Source organism: Saimiri boliviensis, chromosome X (assembly GCF_048565385.1).
Source record: "Saimiri boliviensis isolate mSaiBol1 chromosome X, mSaiBol1.pri, whole genome shotgun sequence".
NCBI lineage: Eukaryota > Metazoa > Chordata > Mammalia > Primates > Cebidae > Saimiri > Saimiri boliviensis.
The window spans coordinates 88,379,956-88,390,383 of record NC_133470.1 but is presented as its reverse complement, the minus strand read 5'-3'; the positions used below and the strand labels follow the sequence as shown (position 1 = coordinate 88,390,383).

At 41.8% G+C, this 10,428-nt stretch overlaps 1 pseudogene; it reads right to left on the bottom strand.

Annotated features, from left to right (window-relative positions):
* Positions 1–5,633: 5,633 nt before the first annotated feature.
* On the bottom strand, positions 5,634–7,193 carry LOC104650439 (chemokine-like protein TAFA-4 pseudogene; annotated as a pseudogene).
* Between the last annotated feature and the right edge of the window lie 3,235 nt (positions 7,194–10,428).

Sequence of the window (10,428 nt, the reverse complement as noted above, 5' to 3'; positions counted from 1 at the left end):
GTGGGCCTGCCTTCCCCAGACCACTGACTCAAATATTAATCTCCTTTGGCAACATCCTCACAGACACACCCAGGATCAATACTTTGTATCCTTCAATCCAATCAAGTTGACACTCAGCATTAACCATCACGTATTCTTACTCAAACCACTCAGGGGTGGCTTCCAGTTCATTACGTGTGCATAATTGTGTCCTCAGAGACATAATTCCTCTTCTGGCTGCTTTCCAGAATGAAATGCAGAAAAGGACATTGGAAATACTATTGGCATAAGAGAAGTTTGCAGTTGACAAGTAGGTAACCCTAGGCTGATTTAAACCTTGAAAATGATTGTTTGAGCAGCAACTTAAAAAAAAAAAATTTCAATAGTTTTGGGGGTATAGTTGGTTTTTGGTTACATGGATAAATTCTTTAGTGGTGATTTCTGAGATTTTGGTGGACCCGCCACCTGAGCAGGGTATGCTATACCCAATGTGTAGTCTTTTATCCCTCACCCCTGCCCACTCTTCCCCCTGAGTCCCCAAAGTCCATTACATCATTCTTATGACTTTGCATCCTCTTAGCTTAGCTCTCACTTATAAGTGGGAACATAAAATGTTTGGTTTTCTGTTCCTATGTTACTTCATTTAGAAAAACGGCCTTGAGGTCCATCCAAGTTGCTGCAAAGGCCATTATTTCATTCTGTTTTATGGCTGAGTAGTATTTCATGGTGTATGTATACCACATTTTTCTTGATGATTAGATGGCGATTACATTTAGGTTGATGTACATTTAGGTTGGATCCATATTTTTTTTTTTGCAATTGTGAATTGTACTGTTATAAACATATGTATGCATGTGTCTTTTTCATATAATGACTTCGTTTTTTCTGGGTAGATACCCAATAGTGGGGTTTCTGGATCAAATGGCAGTTCTACTTTTAGTTCTTTAAGGAATCTCCATACTGTTTTCTGTAGTTCTACAAGTTTACATTCCCACCAGCAATGTAAAAGTGTTCCCTTTTCACCACATTCTTGCCAACATCTGTGTTTTTTATTTTTAAATGTGTGGCCATTCTTGCAGGAATAAGGTGGTATCTCATTGTGGTTTTAATTTGCATTTACTTGACAATTAGTAGGAATGGTTTTTAAATAACCATGTGGAGAGCCAACCTGTAAATCCAAGCTGTAACAGAGAATTTGGAATGTGGCTCCAGCATTCCTCAAAACGATGAACTTGGGAGGCCAGAAGAAGGCACAGTGTGGGACCTTTTTTTGGCATTCAGGGTGTCCAGCCAGAGGACTCTCCCTCACAAAGCTTCGGGCTTTTGGATTGGATGCAGAAAGGGTGGACTTGGAGGGTGTCTTGGAAGCCTCCGCCAGGGTCAACACCCACAGATCCATGTATAGATCCTGGCCCCAGTTCAGCGGCCCTGACTTTTGCCCCAGACAGGGCTAGAACAAGTTATATCATATCTGCACAGTTCTGAGATGTGAGATGAACTACCCATGATAACAGATTTTCAGAAGAAGAAGAAAACTGTACCAATGAATGCACATGTAGACTGTAAGACAGATATTGGTTCAGAAACATTAAAAACAATAAATGGAGGCGTTTAAAACAAATATACATGGATAGAAAGATTCAGTATTGTCAAGATGTCAGTTCTTGCTAACTTGATCTATATATTTAACCAAATCCCAATTAAAATCCAGCAGTTTGTTGTGTTGATATCAACAAAGGGAATGGCTGACAATAGCCAGGCAGGAGGTCAGCCCCTTGCCAAGGAGGCTGGAGTTCAGAGCAGGGGTTTAGCCATGGCTGGTGGAACAGGGAGGTTTCTAAGGGAAGTGGGACCATGTCTGAGAGGCCTTCCACTAGCCCCTCAGGAGGCAGGCTCAAGGCATCTGGAAACCTTCAAGACCTTCCCACAGGTGGGCACAGGGAGGCTCCCATCTGCTCTCCCCTGCCATGGTCAAGATTGGCTCTGTCCTGTGTGATGTGTGCACACATTGGGGGCTGCTGTAGAGGATGCTGGACCCTGGAAATGCCTCCAGTAGAGACTGTGAGGGTAGGTGGATCATCCTAGCTGTTGCAGCCCTGAAGTCCTTAGGAAACACAGGGTGAGCACTCTCCACACACATTGGCTGTCTCCAAGAAGGGACATGTGGTGTCTGTTTCCAGCAGTGTCTTGCTTCCTTCCTGGAGTGCTACACAGGGGTATGCCCCTGGCCATTCCTGGGAGCACCTGGCTCATGACATGGTCCAGCCTCGTTCTGCTCCCATGTCCCTCTACCCACAGCTGGCCCAGGGCAGTAGAGCTGGATCTGGCAGGTGCTCCTCCTCACACCTCTCCCGGGGTGTCTGATCCTCAGCACAGCCTAATCCCTCAGGGCCCCAAAGCCCTCTCCCACCCAGCTCCTTTCCAAATCCTAATGTGGATCTGGGGGTACTCTGGGGATTGCAGAGTGTCTTGATGCTCACTGTCCCTACCATCTGCTACACCCTTTAGTCTTCTTTAACTGCCTGTCTGGGGATACCACAGTGCTAGCTGCCTCTGCTAGGACACCCCAGCCCCACGTCTCTGTATCAACCTCAGAAAGCAAAACCTCATAGTCACCCAGTTAAGGCGATCAGTTAATCAAAAGCCGGGCATTACATGGGGGATTATTTGAATAATACCTCCTAATCATAGTGATTTGTCACTCATCACATCGAAATAATTATTATTTACCAACCACTAGGAGACTCACCAAAAGCTTCATCATCTCCTGCCAGTTCTACCAGTATATCTTGGAAGGGGATTTCTTACTGGGGAATTTCAAATGATGATATTTGTGTGTTAACATAATCATCAGATTCTATCTTGGGCTGAATGGTTGTTAGTAGAGACAGGAATGGTAAAGCTGTAAACTGGGCCAGCTGAGGTCAGGTATTGGGGAGTCTGGGCAAGTTTGGGCACAGCAGCAGCAGGAGGAAACCCCTGGTCTCAACAGAGATTTTGGCTGTTTTGGCCACTGACTTCTGCCCATACTGGCCCATACTGAGGAGGACAACACAACTTTTGGAAGCCTGAAGGTTGCAGGTAGCAAGAAAATAATTCCTGAAGTCAGCATCCTATGGGATGATTCCTACCCAGGGCCTTAAATGCACAGAATCTGGTTTCTCACATCTAAGGGAGAAAATGTGTATTACAGCTCGTAGGTGTAGAGTGATCTGTGTTCTGTGTTGTTACAGTTTGAGAATTAATTTATGGCTTCTGCCACACCTTCAATAGAAATGACTGTAACAAAATAAAGTCTCCTCATATGACCCTTCCTAACTTCAAAAGGACTGTGATGTTCCCCTGTGTTCAGGAAGGAAAGGAAGACAAGATGTAGATGAGCACTTGTAGTCTCTCCCATAAAGTGTTTTGCAGATTTCCAACAAAAAGCAACTGCAGTTAATCCTTGAACAATGTGGGAGTTAGGGGCACTTACCCTCCATGCAGTCAAAAATCCACGTATAACTTTTGCCTCCCCCAAAACTTAACTAATAGGCTACTGTTGACTGGAAGCCTTATTGATGATGTAAACAGTTGATTAACACATATTTTTGTGTGTTATGTGTATTATATACTGTATTCTAACAATAAAGCAAACTAGAAAAAAGAAAATGTTAAGAAAATCATAAGAAGGAAAAATACATATTTATCATTCATTAAGTGGAGGTAGATCATCATGAAGATCTGCATCATTATTATCTTCACATTGAGTAGACTGAGGAGAAGGAAGAGGAGGGGTTGGTCTTGCTGTCTCAGGGCTTGCAGAGGAGGAAGAGGTGGGAGGGGAAGCAGGAGAGGCAGGCACACTCAATGTAATTGAATGAAAATACAACATAATTTTATTTTTCTATTCTCTAAAAATGTTTCTATGTAGTACCAATCCCTCTTCCACTGTTTGTTTTAGTTTCAGTGCCCACATCGTAGAAGAGGCTATGTTGCTAAAGGAGTCAAAAGCAGTCTTAAATAATTGGAACCCTTCTGCCAAATTGTCTAGTGTTAAATTTTTTACTGGCACTGTTTCTTATACATCTTCTTCCTCATCATCTGCCACTGGTTTGGAAACACTCATGTCCATCAAGTCACCTTCTGTTATTTCCTCTGGCATGGTATCTATTAGCTCTTGAATTTTTCCAAGATTCATATCTTGAAATCTTTTTTACATTCATTCCATCTTTTGGACCATATCCACAATCTCTTTCATTATTTCCTTATTTGTCTCTGTCATGAATCCTGGAAGTCATGCACAACATCTGGACACAGTTTTCTCCAGCAGAAATTTATTGTTTAAAGTTTGATGGCTTTCACAGGCTTTTCTATAACAATAATGGCATCTTCAATGGTACAATCCTTCCAGATTTTCATAATTTTCTCTCTATGGGGTTTCTCTTGTATAGCATTGATAAACCTTTCCATAGAGTACCATGTGTAGTGAGTCTTAAAGGTCCTTACCACCCCCTGATTTAGAGGCTGAATTAGAGACCTTGTGTTTGGGGTTAACTTTGATTTCAGCACCTTCAGTGTTGAACTTGTTGGGTTCTGGGTGGACAGGGACATTATCTAATATCAAAAGAACTTTAAAAAGCAGTCACTTACTGCCAAGGTACTTTCTGTGTCCAGGGAAAAAGCATCAATAGAACTAATCCAGAAAAAAGCGTTCTCATTGTCCAGGCTTTCTTGTTGTACAACCAAAAGACTAGAAGGTGGTGTTTCATCTTTTCCTTTCAAGGTTTGGTGGTTAGCAGCTTTGTAGATAAGGACAGTCCTGATTAGAAACTTGACTGCATTTGCACAAAACAATAGCATTAGCCTATTGCTTTGTGCCTTAAATCCTGGTGCTTGCTTCTCTTCTTCACCAATTAATGTGCTTTGTGGCATTTTTTCTCCAGAGTAGGGTACTTTCCTCTGCATTAAAAACCTATACAGGTAGATATATTTTCTCCTCAGTCATTTTTTTTTTGCCAATGGTACAAATGCTTTATTGAATTAAATACATAATATATACAATGAGATTAAGATAATATAGAAGTCTGCATAGTCATCATATCCCCTTCCTTGGCCGGTTGAGGCAGCTCAGTGGCTGAGCCCAGTCAAGCCAACTTCACTCACAGCTTCAAGATCTGATGCTAATTCTTTTGGACTTCTACAGTTATTAAATTTTTTTTGGACAAAATCTTTTATTATTTAGACCCCTTTAAAATCACTTAATATGAGGGCAAAAGGAAAAGTTCGAAAGAGGAACAGAATGAGAACCCTTTAAAACATACATCCAAGTTCTTTTTTAAAGGCAGAAGAAAATGAAGAGCAAACATGCCCTTGGTAGTGATCCATTTTGAAGACTCTGATTTGCTCTTGTAGGATTTTGGAGGTACGTTCCTTGGGAATCCAGATAGTATGTCAAATGTGTGGTACCTTGTGGTTATAATTCAATGAAATAAAATTACAAAGCAGAGAGGGCTGGGCCAGTTAAGGGAATGCCATTTCTCACAGCACACATATACAAATAAAAGGTGCTGATATCCAAGATGATTTTCTGCAAAGTGGCCAGGATGGGAATCCAAGTAAAAGAGCTCTGCATCCTGCTGCCCCTCCTCAATTGAAGCACATCTCTCTCTTTCCTATAGTCTTACTTTCATAGTTTTGACTTCATTACCAAAGCTACAGGACCAACCTGAGTAATCTATCAGCACTTTACAATCCTCTCCTTCCAAACAGGGACTCATGTGACAACACCATTTCTGAATCACAATGGAAGCTTCAACACAAGAAGGTTGAGGAGTTGTGCCAGCCACCTGTCCCGGTAAGCAAAAGTACTTGACCTTGGTACTGCTCTTCTATGGGGTTCCTACTGCAGCACCCGTGCATGGCAACCACCTCACAGGTCCCTGGCCTGTATGTCCCTGGAGGAGCTGGCTTGAGGCTGACAGCTTACAGCATACCATTAACACATAGGCTAGAAAGAGCCAATGCAATAGCAACACTGACTTAGCACAGAATCTCATCCTTGGGAGACTTCATAAGATTTGATTCCGGTCAAACACAATTATTCCAGGGTGTATTTCAGAGTGACTCCAAATCAATTTCTAGCTACAGATGGGAATTTGAAGTCACTCAAATACACCCAAAAAATTACTGCAGTTCAGAAGACCTTGTCTCCTCACCCGCGGGCGTCCGGGGAGCGGCCCATCACCTCCACAGACTCGCCAGCGGAAGGAGAGTTCCGAAGTCTCTCCCAAGAGAAGCCTGCCGCTGCCACGGGAGAAACAGAGGCAGCCGTGAGCCTCCTGACGTTTGCCGGCAGCCACGCACCAAAGATTTTTATTTACTGATTTTTTTTTCTTTTGGAGCGAGCAAAAGGGACTGGGATTTGCTGGGTGCAGGGGAGGTTACCTCAGGGATGCCTGCAGGTAGCGGGGTGGGGGTGGGCTGTACTTTAGAGAAACCTCTCAGTTCTTCTGGCAGGCATCCCTGGACGTTGCTTGGACTCCGGCACAGGCCCTCCCATGCAGGTTTCCGCGTCTGTTTTCCTCTTCCTCAGCTTCATGGCAAGGGGTCTCCAGCTTCCCCCGGGGTGCCTACATGGACCTCACTAGTCTTGGCATCGCGCCATACGGTCTCGGAGACACAAGCTCGCTCCATCTGCTCTCGGGGGCTCGACAGTGCCCGTGTGATCACAGTGGCTCCACCTCAGACTCGCCTATTTCTCTCTTTCTCATCGCTGAAAGCAGTATTTGGATGCCGCGGTCCCTGGGCTTTGGAGACCCGGGCAAGCCACTGCTTCGCCCACAGAGGAGGGAGGCCGTGGGCTCATGGCTCAGTGAATTTTCAGCAGACACCACGCCTTGAAACCCATAAAAGCTTTCTGTGCCCCAGTGAGGCCCTTCCCGCCTCTCTGCATTGTTAATCCCATTTCTGCTTACCCGGTGGGATCCCAACACGAATCCGCGCAACACACCCGGCGCCCTGAAGCTCTTCCTCCGCCAGGAGCGGGAGCCGCAGCAGAAGACCACTCAAGGAGGTCCTTAGAACCGGAGTCTTACGGGTTTGACCTGGGTCTCGCCTGCGTCCCTTTCCCAGGCCTCCCCAAAACCTGCCACTTTCACTGAGACGGCAGTTCCCGCCGCCATTTTTAAAAGCCTTTCCGGAGCCAGACGCCGGTCGACTCGCCCCTCAGTCATTTTTTTTAATGATGTCTGGGAACTCATCTGCTGGCTCTTGGTTGGTAGAAGCTGCTTTTCATGTTATCTTGACATTTTTTAAGCCAAACTTATTTCTAAGATTATCAAACCATTGCCACTAGCCCAGTGGGTATATATATGTACACCTGTGCTGTGTGTTGTGCTCAAACTTGCCCATATTTCCCAATAGCAAGCCTCAGTTGGCCCAGTTTACATATAATGTATATATATTTCATTTTATTATGTATATATTTAAATATATATGTATATGCATAATACAATTATCAAACCATCTTTTGCTGGCATTACGTTCTTCAGCTTTATACTATTCACCTTCTTTTTGCTTAAACTTATCACATAATGACTTGGCTTTTTCTGGATTCATATTATAATCTATAGGTATGCCTTTCTTGTGGCAATTCTGCACCACATACAGGCTGCATTTTCTAAATGAGACAAAAAGGTATTTCACAAAATGTGAAAGGTTTTCACACCCGCTGGTGTCTTCACAGAAACAGCTTCACAAATTTCTTTTTTTTTTTCCTTTTGTTTTTACAATGGTTCTTATGCTGATTTCATTAATCTTGAAATGGCGGGCAACTATAACTGTAAATCCAATCTACTGTACATGTTAAGCAATTCAACTTTTCTTATAATGTTATTTCTTTTCTTTGCTTCTTGGCAGGACTTTTAGCATCACTAGTGGCACATTGTATAGATCCAATGGTGTTATTCAAGTTTTAAAGTATTGCACTAAACATGATGAAAAATATGTGAAAACCATGAGACATCACTTTTTACCACAATACGCAACTTACTGGAGAGACAAACTGCACACATGGAGATATTTAGCATCCCATGGCTTTTCAAGCAGATACAAGAACACTTGAGCTCACTGCAATAGCAACAGGAGGTGGCTATGAAATTATTACAGTAGCACGGCATGTGCTATAGTTAATTTTATGCAGTTATGATTTAATACTGCATCTCAATGTTTGCTTACACTTATCTGGACCATGAATAATATGTACGGGCTGTAACTTTTTGTGTGCATAAATTTTGATAAATTCTAACCTTGTATAATAGACTTCATATATTTAATGGTACTAAATAGTAAAATAGACTAGTATCCGCATATATTTTATTCATTCATGACATAACTTTTTCTTTTATATATATATATATATATATAAGCTATGCAGTTTGTGAGTTTTTTCAAATTGTTGCAAAACTCCAAAAAATTTTTCAATGTTATTTATTTTAAAAAATCTGTGTATATGTGAACCCACACAGTTCAAACCCATGTCGTTCAAGGGTCAACTGTATTATAATTTGTTATTACAACAATCCTCTTCATTTTTGGGAGGAATTTCTGAAAAGGTCACATTTGCTTCAAAATTGCCCAGCTTTTTCAAGTATCTACCTATTATGTGACAGATTCTTCAAATACATGATCATATCTAATTTTCAAATAATTCTAGAAATCTCATCAGGGAAGGTTCACCGTCTTCACTCAGTGGCACATTACCACACTTCCCTTTACAATAACCTCGAATCTTAGTAGGTTGAGATATTTCCCCTTTTTGATTCATGGTCAAAATTTTAACTTGTGAGTCTTTGTTACTGTCCACATAACTGAACTTGCCTGAAGACTGTGCAAATACCATTAGGCACATTGCAAACAAGGATTTTCCTGTGGAGAGGTATACAGACAAGAGATAGTAGAAATACAGTCATCTTTTTCTCTTTAAATCAGAGCTAGCATGTCCAAATAGGAAGCATTTTTTACCTCCTTGGAGGCCTTCAGGGTTTTTAGAAATTCTGCTTCAGTATATGCTTTTTTTTTTTTTTTTCCTGCAGTGGTTTACATGTTCTTTCTGCATCTACAAGCTTTGATGTTTGACCACCTAGGTAACCTTATTAACCTGTGTGTATTCAGTGGAAAGTCTAATAAGACATTTTATTAAAATCCTACTCCAATATCTAGATGCTTTCAAAAATCCTTTCTCTAGCTTTACATCACAATAACAAGAAGGAATACATTATGTGCCAAATCAGACCTTATAGCCATTTGGAAAAGTTTCAGAGTGTATTTTGACTCTCAGGCATATAACCAGGTATCTGAACATCACTGTCCAAGTGAACTTTTATGTCAAAGAGGCTGTTGCCTTTAGAGGAGTTCCAGGGTGAGCAATGTGACAGCCAAAGGACTTTTTCAGGAAGTAGGCATGCTCTATGTTAGGGGAAGGCAGGTGATTCTGGACTGTTCCACCGGGAGTAAGGCACAGCTTTCAGATGATCAGTTTCACATTCTTACTTTAGGTCAGCTTTTAGTGACCTAGCCTCAGCATTCTTTTTTTTGTCACCTTAGAGACATTCTGCAATACTTACTGTAAAAACGAATTACAAGTCAGAAGATAGACTTCAAGCTGGGAAGAAGAATAGCGTGGTCTCTAAATGAATCAGACCAGGGATCTGGTGCCAGTCTGTCACTTACTAGCTATGTGATCCAGGGAAATTGCTAAACCCAGTGAGCCTCAGGTTATTTATTTATTTATTTATTTATTTTTAATCTGTAACATGGGTTTGATACTTTTTATAATAGACTATTAGAATATAAGAAATGTATTAAAATACCTAGCACAGTGCCTGACATACATTGCTTTAATAACTATCATTTATTTCTAATATTACTTTGACCCCAGATTTTGGAAAATATTTTTGTTTTCCAGGACATCTCAGAGAATTTTCAGTTGAATGGGAAACAGAATTAACAGTCAAAAATGCTGCTTAGTAAATGTCCCTCGAAGAGGATTCATTATTTGATTAGGTGTTGGGGAGTCTCCCATAGCTGAGTGCAACTCACTAGCTGTAAGATCCTAAAATTTGAGTCACAAACAAACTTCTTTCTTCCCTCCCATCTTCTCTTCCAGCCAAACCACTATTTTTCACTCACTCATCATTCATATCATCCCCACCAAAAGTATAGCCATTTTAGTGGAGTCAGCTGTACACCAAGCCAGGCAGAAGAGTACCTGGCCAGTGACTTCTGGGCCTCCCTTAGTGGGAGATTCATGCTTATCTCTTAGGAAATTCTTGCAGAAAACATGTTGGGTATCAATCAGCTACTTCTTAGACTGTGTTCAACCACACTGGGACAAAAGTGTAGGACACCTTCCATTCCTGCCCCTGGTGGAGACTCCTCTCTGCTACATCCACCACTCAAAAGGAACTT